This window comes from Vulpes lagopus, chromosome 4 (genome assembly GCF_018345385.1).
Source record: "Vulpes lagopus strain Blue_001 chromosome 4, ASM1834538v1, whole genome shotgun sequence".
Classification (NCBI taxonomy): Eukaryota; Metazoa; Chordata; class Mammalia; order Carnivora; family Canidae; genus Vulpes; species Vulpes lagopus.
This window is the reverse complement of record NC_054827.1, coordinates 137270044-137279262: the sequence shown is the minus strand read 5'-3', so window position 1 is coordinate 137279262 and position 9219 is coordinate 137270044.

Below are 9219 nucleotides of genomic sequence, written 5' to 3'. Positions count from 1 at the left end.
TGAGATGTGACGTGTCTGTTCTACATCATTGATAATTATATAAATTTCTTGAATCTGGTATAGATGGGCTTAGAAAATTGACTAATCTATTTAGAGCCAGAACATTCCTTTGAATGTGCTTCCTTGAGTAAAAATCTGGTTTACATTTCTTTATTTTTTTTTAAAGATTTTACTTATTTATTCATGAGAGACACACACACACACAGAGAGAGAGAGAGAGAGAGAGAGAGAGAGAGGCAGAGACACCGGCAGAGGAAGAAGCAGGCTCCATGCAGGGAGCCTGACGTGGGACTCAATCCTGGGACTCAAGAATCACACCCTGGGCTAAAGGCAGTGGTAAACTGCTGAGCTACCCTGGCTGCCCTAAAAATCTGTTTTAGGCCTTATTCTTGCCACTTAGATTTTAAAATGTAAATAGAAAAAAAGAAAAGAAAAGAAAAGAAAAGAAAATGTATATAGAGTGTTGTCACTTCTATTTTGAATACACGTAATCAGGAACAAAATAGTTGGTTACATTTGCCCTTGCCATACATGGGCTTACTTGGCTACCTGGGGTATTTCATCAGGTATCAGGCAACTTACCCTTACATTTTTTTCATTCCTTCACTGAAACAAATTCTCTTTGTTACATTTAAACTCACATTTTGAGGGCGCTTGGGTGGCTCAGTCAGTTCAGCATCTAACTCTTATTTTAGCTCAGGTCATGATTTCCATCTCAGGGTCCTAGGATGGAGCCCTGCATGGCAGGAGGGGAGGGCAGGGCATGATCCCTTCTCAGTGGAGAGTCTGTTTCTCTCCCTCTCCCTCTGTCCCTTTTCAAGCTTGCACACTGGTGCTCTTTCTCTCTCAAAAAAATAAATTTCTTAAAAAAAAATAAATGAATAAATAAATTTACTTTTTAAATTTCCATGGTACCTCTCTTTTCTCATCAGTTAACCATTTTAATCCACTTATAAATGACAAATGCTTCCTGAAAAGAACATGAATAAATTTCCTCCTCTTAAAAATAGGACTTGATACAACTTATTTAGCCTGGCATGATGGACTTATTCATGAAAAAACCAATTACTACTTTTAAATTTGATCACCTTTGTTCTTATCTCCGTGTGTGATATATTTAAAAGAACTGTTTATTTTTGTTTGGATAGCTTTTAATTTCCACATTCAGTTTTGTACATTAATAACTATGGTTATAGAGACTGATAAATGCCATGGAAATCTTTAGATAGCCGGATGGGAGTCCAGTGTTTATTTTTATGTATGTCTTTTGAAAGATACTATTACAAAGACATATGTATAAACATGCTTCAAATAAATATAAGCACTTAGTCCTCCAGTAACAAAAAAATCATGAGATCAATCATCCATACTAATAGAAGAAAATTAAAAATTTGCAAAGAATGAAATTATTTTTATATTTATCATTAGTTACTTAGAATAAACAGAACAAAACATTGTTGCATTTTAACATCCATAGGTACAACTATTTATATTTTTGCCAAAGGAACAATTTGCATTAACAAAAATGAATCTCTTTTCCTTTAAAGACACACCTCACTAAATTTATAAGTAAGTTGTGCATTTTGTCTTGAATTTGTTTCATATTTCCCAGCTCACAAGTGAGGATTTAGTATAGCCAGAAGCAGAAATGAAAAGGATATATTGATGCCAAGCCAGTCATTATTTTTCAAACACTTACCAAACTGTCCATAGAAAGTGTTTTCACACTTCTATAATAGTTTATCATTTTTACCTGACAAATTTATCACCAAAATGAAAGACTTAGTAGGTGTGAATTCAAGGGCTATCTGCTAATCATAATTTATTAGCATCTCAGAAAGATGTCAGAGGTCTCTTGAAAAGTTTTTTTTTTTTTTCTCTGAATTGTTCTGATTTTTTTTATTACTACTAATCCCAGTAATACTACTTCAGGTAAATGTCCTTTCATACATTTAAACCAGTTAAAGGCACCATACAATACAGAGTCTAACATGGAGTTCAAAGCCTGAATGTACCTGTTAAACTGTTACTCTCTGCTCACAGGCAGATGCAGGGATAAACAGATAATGGGTAAAGGGGGAAGGAAAATAGGTAAAGGAAAAGAGCCAAGATGATGGGCAGGTACAGTTGTATACATACATGTGTATTTTTAAAACTTGTTTTTTGTTCCTTTGTTGTTTATTTTTCCACTCAATTTATGTTTAATTTTTTTGTGTTTTTCAACAACATGAAAAATTTCTGGCTGTTTTTTATATAAGCATTTAAAACCATAGATTTCTAAGTCTAGATTTATTTTCCTCCCACAATTGTTGATGTTTCCTTTTTATTTGGTACAGATTATTAAAATTCATCTTGTGTTTCTTCTTTCTTTTTTCTTACGGATGAGTTTAATTATATTATTTAATTTTCAAATATTTGAAGTTTTTATAGTACCCTTCTGTTACTGATATCTAATTAAATTTAGCTATGATCAGATAATATATTGTGTATAAATTCAATCCATGTTATTTGGTAAAATTTATTTCATGACTTAGGATGTGGTAATCATAATCAATGTCCCTATGAACTTGAATAGAAGATACATACTTTTATTGTGGGGTGCAGTGTTTTACAAATGCAAGATTGGTTCCATTGTTTGATAGTATTCAAATTGTTCTATAGTTTTGCAGTTTTTCATAAATCTACTACTCATACTCATTACTAAGAGAAAGATGTTGAAATATCCGACTGCTTACAGATTTGTTGATTTTTCATTTCAGTTTATTTTTCTCTTTTATATTGAAGCTTTACAACAGTATCCTTCCATTTCTCTCATCATCTTTTGAGGTATATTGATCTATATTCCTAATATATATATATTTGAAATTCACAAAGCCTTGATAACATTTTGCTTGAATCAAACAACTATCTTTTAAAGTTTTCCTTGCATAATAAAAATTACATTTACTAGCATAGTTTGATCTGCCTATTCCATTATCTGCCATTTCTGGATTGATTCTCTACAGAGGGTTTTGTGTTTTGTGTTTTGTGTTTTTTGTTTTTGTGTTGTTTGTTTGTTTTGTTTGTTTGTTTTACGGTTGATGGGTCATATTGTGCTGCTTCTTCATTTGTTGTTTTTTGATACAAAATGTAATATTATTTTGTTGAGTGATAAATTTTGTTGTTTCTTCGAAGGCTGTTAAAATAGTTTTTTTTTTTTCTATAGCCTACAATGAATGTATTATATATGCAGCAAGTTTTCTACTCTCTGTCTAAATGGATTTCCAGTCCTTTCTGACCTCTGGGAATTGCTTGTCTTATAGAGCTATAACTTTTTCTTGGAGATTCTTTATCAGTTTCATAGATATTCAGCCTATGCATGTGCGGATTGGTATATAAAGGCTCAAGAGGTGACCATATTAAAATTTCTGCAACACTTTCTCTATATAGCTTCCTCCTCTCTGAAATTGTACCTTCAGGCTCTTTGAATTCAAGTCTATGTCTCCTCAACTCAGGGAGCATATGATGTTTTTCCTTGGATCATACGCTGATTACTGCCACCACACAGAAAATCTGGGTAATAGTAGAGTTCACCTCCTTATCTTAAAGGTTACTATTCTTTACTGGCCATTTCCTGATATCTGCACATTGGTTTTTCATATATTGCTTTTTATTTTAAGTGTTTATGTCAGGAAAGTAAGTCCAGACTCTGATATTCTCTCAAGAACACTAGAGAAAGTGTTGTACCTCATTTTATTTTATTTCTTTTTCTTTTTTTTAAAGATTCTATTTATTTATTCACGAGAGACAAAGAGACAAAGAGAGAGAGAGAGAGAGAGAGAGAGAGAGAGAAGCAGAGACACAGGCAGAGGGAGAAGCAGGCTCCATGCAGGAAACCCAATGCAGGACTTGATCCCATGACCCTGGGATCACGACCTAAACCGAAGGCAGACACTCAACCACTGAGCCACCCAGGCGTCCCTGTACCTCATTTTAAAATAGCTTTCAGTTTTATACAATTTTTCTATAATACTCAAATATGACCACTCCCTACCTAAAAACTTAAATGGCTATGCAATACCCCAAAAAAGACTCAAAATTAGAGGACTTTGAAATGTCATTAAGGGGCACCTGGGTAGCTCAGTGGTTGAGCATCTGCCTTTGGCTCAAGTCATGATCCTGGGGTCCTGGGGTCGAGTACTGCATCAGGCTCTGGACAGCAAGCCTGCTTCTCCCTCTGCCTATGTGTCTGTCTCTCTCTCTTTGTCTCTCATGAAAAAATAAATAAAATCTAAAATAAAATAAAATAAAATAAAATAAAATAAAATAAAATAAAATAAAATAAAATAATAAATAAAATAAAATAAAATAATAAATAAAATAAAATAATAAATAAAATAAAATAATAAAATAAAATAAAATAAAATAAAATAAAATAAATAAAATAAAATAAAATAAAATAAAATAATAAAATAAATACCATTCAAGATCTGATACATGTTTACCCCTGTAAGCTTTGAGCTTACTGTATCTTAAATGAAAATAATGCCATAAATGGAATAATGTGGTTTTTCTCAAACACAGTTTGGATTTCCCCCTGATTTTAACTCTACATCATTCATCATTTTCTCAAAAATCCCTTTGGATTTCCCTTTCTTAACATCTACAGTCTTCTACTAGGTACAAATTTAATATATACATAAAGAATTCAGTGTTAACAACATTGAACTTTCCTTAACCATGCAATATATTGAGAGAAATATTTTTGTCATTTGTCTATTGCCAATTTCCTTACCTGGTATCTTGTAAACAACCACCTTGTTCCTTCCATTTAAGTTTACAAATATTTTCAGTCAGATAGTAGAAACATCAAAGTGAGGTTGATTCAAATCTCAGATACTGACAATTTTCAGAGTGGATATGGATTAATCCTTATAAAAATTTCTATTTATCTCTTGTATAAAAAATTACCCCATAACTTGGTGGATTAAATATGAACAGTTTTATAATTTCTCATGATTCTGTGGGTTATAGTCAGCTCAGGGGCCAACTTGCTTAGAACACACAAAGTGGCTTGTTCACATGAATGGTTTGGTGCATTCAGCTGGGGGGCAGGGGTCAAATGGGACTGTCAAATGAAATACCTCTGTTCTTAAACATTTGGTTTCTGTATGCACCTAGAGCTTCTCACCGAGTGCAGGCTCAATTTTAGAAGGCATGAGGTGAGAGCTGGCAGTCCTAAAAGGACTGAGTATGAAAGTCCCTCACTGTTACTTGTGACATATTCCATTGTCAAGGCCAGTCACAAGCCCTGCCCAGCTTCAGGGCAGAGGAAATAACCTCCACCTATTGATAGGAGAAATGGTAGGTATGCATACAAAAAGAAACAACTGTTGGGGGACTCTACTTGAGACCAATTTCCCCGGGGAAGAAGAAGAAACTGTATTGATGTTTCCTTATATCTCTTTTTCAATGTTTTTTGTTTTGTTTTGTTTTGTTTTGACAATGGGCTTGGAATACAGGAAGACCCAGGACTAGGAATTTTGATAGTATGTATCAGTCTTTACTCCAGTTGCTTTGTGGCATCCTCCTCATCTTATCTTAGCTATTTGAAACATTTATATCTGTTTCCTGGGAACAAAATCTGGTTAAGCTTTATATTCTCAGATGTTATTGCAGATCTCTATCTGTGAAATGATTTTTTTCCTCCATTCACTCCTTGTTAACCATCCTTGGCTCAAAACTTACAGTTTTTCAGAATGTTATTTTCCATTCTTTATCACAAGGAAGAACTTTACCAAAGATATCAAAATGAACTAATGCTAAAATAAACAGTTTCAAAAGTATACTTGACATATTGTGGCAAAATGAAAAATATTATTTTTTAAATTTGTGATTTAATCTTTCCTAACATCTCTAGGAGTGAACTGTGAAAGAAAAGTATTCATATTTTGCTTCTAAAAATAAAATCAATGAAATTGGAAATAGTAAATAACTGTAAACATATTTCACTCTACTAATTAGGAAAAATGTGATAATCTAGTTTAAAGCAAATTACTTTTTATAACTATAAAAATAGATCTCAGACATCTAGCAATATTTGTCTTAGGCATAAAATAATATTTAAATATATTTAAATGTGGGGAAATAAATTATTTTACTCGTCAAGGATAACTAAAAGATATGCTTTCACGTGTATTTATCTTATTGTTGCTGTTATTGTTTACTTTCTCAATATCTATCTCATATACATATTTGTGATTAGAGATATATGCCATCTTTGACTTTAGAATATAATTGTATCATCAAAATAAATTTCTGTTGAGATAGTAGAGATCATTATACTTTTTTATATCTAACCATTCTGTAATAAGCATTATTTAGAAGTTTGCTTCCTTAAATTCATGGTTTTATCTTGAACTCTTAAGAACTATGTCAATCGGGTTTTTTTTTTTTTTTAATATTTTTAATTTATTTATCTGACAGAGAGAGAGAGAGAGAGAGAGAGCGCGATCATGACCAGGGGTGGGGAGTTACACAGAGAGAGGGAGAAACAAGTTCCCTGCTGAAGAGGGAGCCTGATGGGAGGCTCAATACCAGGACCCCGGGATTAAGACCTGAGCCTAAGGCAGATGTTTAACTGACTGAACCACCCAGGTGCCGCCAATCAGATTTGGTTTTGCTCCTTAATTTAGTTACCATTGTAGACACAATACTAGCTTTTTTATTTCCTCACATCCCATCTAGATGTGTAACATAAAACTGAAAAAAATGGGATATTTATCTCCCAAATGATTCTTCTTAAGAGCAAGAATGTTCTTCTTAGTCATCCTATAGAAGACTTTTCTTTATTGATCCAAACTGTATCAAATTATGATTCCCAGAATAATCACTGTTATCAGACATGTTGTCTTTAACTTAGGCTGTTCAAATTTATTCCACATCTGCAGGCAGTCTGTTATACAGTATGCAAATTATATTTGTGTGTATGTTAACATTTTTTTTCTATTTACATCTGAGGGTTTGTTGGATACTGCAATCTGAAATAATTATTCAAACTGAGGTAAATATTCCATAATTCGGCTATTTTTGTCACTGAGCAGCTCCAGAGATGTTGCTAATTAATGAAATAAAAGTTCAAAATAATTTTTTGCTCAATTTGTTAGTTAACAAAATCAATATTATGAATGGAATTTAATTGGCTAAATTAGTGATTTATTGAAAGTGTGTGGATCAGCTAAACTTTTATAGAAATACTTGATGCATTTGCATGGATAGGGTATAAGAATTTATAGGAAGCCCTTCACTTTTAACCATTTAGAATACAGGGTTTCTTTGGAAATATTCCTGTGTTCAGATTCAGGACATAGATGATATAGATGATACAGGTCTGGTGTCTTTTATAAAATTAACTGACTTCAGCTTCTAGAGTAGTGTCATGTTGCTTTGAGAAAGCCTTTCATGAAAAGAAAGTTTCAAAAGTGATGCACTTTGGCTAGTGTGTACCCACTTGCAAGTGCCAATGGTTAGCATCTCTTCCCAGTGCCACATTCAAACACTTGATATTGATTGCTTAAAATTGGCCAGGATAAGAATATTTGCATCATGGAAATCAGCAAATGTTAGGTATCTAGTTTTTTGTTTTGTTTTGTTTTGTTTTTTTTTAGTAATTATTTATTTATTTAGCTGGCTTATAGGTATACCACTGGTTTAAAGTCACTAATTTCAGGAGGCAGGACTGCATGAAGTTACACAACACATAAATGATCAGCGTATTGACAGTCTTGATTATTAATATATCTTCAATGAGTAGTGAAAGAATTTGGTCTGAGACTGCCTTTCACATCTTCAAGGCTGCAGGAAAAGAAATACATTCCTTAAGAACTTGTAAATATTAATTGCTTGTTTTTGTGCAAAAGCAAAACAAGTACATAAAGTGAAAAAAATTATAGTATTTTTTTATTCTAGTAATTATGAACAACCACACAGTTTTAGAATTTCATAAACCTTCTAGGGGTGGATTCCTAAAGTAATTTGAATTCTTTTAGTAAGAAAAAAGAACATGATTTGGGTAGGCAACCACAAGCTTTTACTAAAATTTCACATCATTCTTATTCTTGCTTTTTGAATATATTCTTATCAGTCAGCTATTTCTCAAGAATAAACACATCAATGCTTATTTATTATTATTAGGCAGTATGTAGGTTGGCTAGAAGATTAGCTAACCTATGCTGGTTTGGCTGAGCTGTTTTGCTCAAGGTGAAGCTCCATCTGGGATCAGCTCCTTATTCTTGGTTGGGCATAGGTGTGTATCATATGTGTTTGTGTTCATTCTATATCCCAGTCTGAAGTGGCAGCAGCCAATCCAGGAATGTTATTTTTATGAGATGATAGATTTCTAAGATGGCAAACCCTAGTAAGTAAGCATATGATAATTAACTTTCCGCTGTTCAAAGCAAGTTATACAGCCAAGTCCAAAGTCAAGGAGTGGGAAGTCTACTCCCACCATGAAGTCAAAATATCATATGGCAAAGCCCAATATTGAAAGAGAAAATTGTTGGGCAGCCTGGGTGTCTCAGTGGTTTAACACCGTCTTTGGCCTAGGGTGTGATCCTGGAGACCTGGGATCAAGTCCCACGTGGGGCTCCCTGCATGGAGCCTGCTTCTCCCTCTGTCTGTATCTCTGCCTCTCTCTCTTTCTCTGTCTCTCATAAATAAATAAAATATTTTTAAAAAAGATAAAATTGTTAAAAATTAAAAAAAAGAAAAAAATTATTAGGGAAACTACACCTAATGTTTCACAGAAATAAATGTTCACAAACCTGGCATCTATGCTTGGGATTTGCAGCAAGAGGAAATTTACTTAAACTAATACACAATCTTAATGAGCTGGAAGTTTCATGGACTGAGGGAATATTCTAAAATTTTTCTCAAAACATCAAAATTAAGTAATTAACTTCAAGCATGTATTAGAACTCATGAAGAAGGGATGGTTTTGCCTCAACTTGAATGAACAGGATTCTTATCTGAGCCAGAAACAAAGTATTCTATTCCTCATGTCACACCAACCAGCATGAGCCTCATCTTTCTTTTTGTTTCTCTTCTCTCAACTCCTATATGGGGAAGAGAAATAAAGGTATGGCCAGGTAGATGAGTACTCAACATGTCTCAGATATCTTGAGTGCAGAAAACCCCTAGGCTTATAAGGAAACTTGATTTTTTTTTTTCAAATGAAAAATA